Raw genomic sequence first — 1,035 nt, 5'->3', positions numbered from 1 at the left:
TCTGCTCTGTGCTCAGGAATCACTCTGGGGTGTGAGGGAGGCCTGACCTGCTGTGAGAAAACAAGTGGCTTACTTGTTTGTCCCCCAAGTATCCTAGCATACCCCCAAGTTATCTGTGTCCCTGGGGGTGTGGGGGTCAGGGGCGGGGCATATACCCAGAGGTGCTCAGGAGATCGTGACTTAAGCAAGTGGAACTGGGGCATCACATGTACTCAAGCATCTTAACTCCTGAACTATGACTCTGGCTCGTTCCTAGTTTTATTTTTGTTTGTTAGTGGGAGTATGTGTTTTTTTTGTTTGTTTGTTTTTTGGGTCACACCCGGCGATGCACAGGGGTTACTCCTGGCTCTTCACTCAGGAATTACCCCTGGCGGTGCTCAGGGGACCATATGGGATGCTGGGATTAGAACTAGGGTCGGCCACATGCAAGGCAAACGCCCTACCTGCTGTGCTATCGCTCCAGCCCCGTTAGTGGGAGTATGTGTGGCGGGGGAAGGGAGGATGAGGGGGCACACCTGGCAGGGGCACACCTGGCAGGTGTTACTTCTGGCTTTATTCAGGGATCACTTTAGACAGGCTCGGGGGACCATATGGAATGCCAGAATCGAACGTAGGTCAGCTGTGTGCAAGGCAAGTGCCCTAGCACAGTACTATTTCTCCGCCTAGTTCCTAGTTTTTAAAGGTAAGGAGAGGCACCGTCTCCGTGGGCCAGATATGGAGAAGCGCTGACCTAGAGCACAGTCAGCCCTACGGAGGGCTTACCGGGGTTCCCCCAAGAAACCTGGGTAAGTAGCACGTGCTCAGTCGGTGGGATTTCCATGGTGATGGGGATTTGGCAAAGGGAAAAGGTTTCAAGTCCTAGAAAGGAAACAGCTACACACTCTGGAGCAGCCTACGTTTATTCAGGTTTTAGCCCGACCCTCGCCAACGGTCTTGGAAGCCCCGCCCCTCCCAGAGCCAGGACAGAGGCCCCGCCCACCACAGACCCCGCCCACCAAGCCACGCCCATTTCCGCCTCGGAGGGGGCGGCGGCGC

Source organism: Sorex araneus, chromosome 5, assembly GCF_027595985.1.
Source record: "Sorex araneus isolate mSorAra2 chromosome 5, mSorAra2.pri, whole genome shotgun sequence".
In the NCBI taxonomy this organism is placed as follows: Eukaryota; Metazoa; Chordata; class Mammalia; order Eulipotyphla; family Soricidae; genus Sorex; species Sorex araneus.
The sequence above is the reverse complement of the archived record's forward strand: the minus strand, read 5'-3'. Positions refer to the sequence as shown.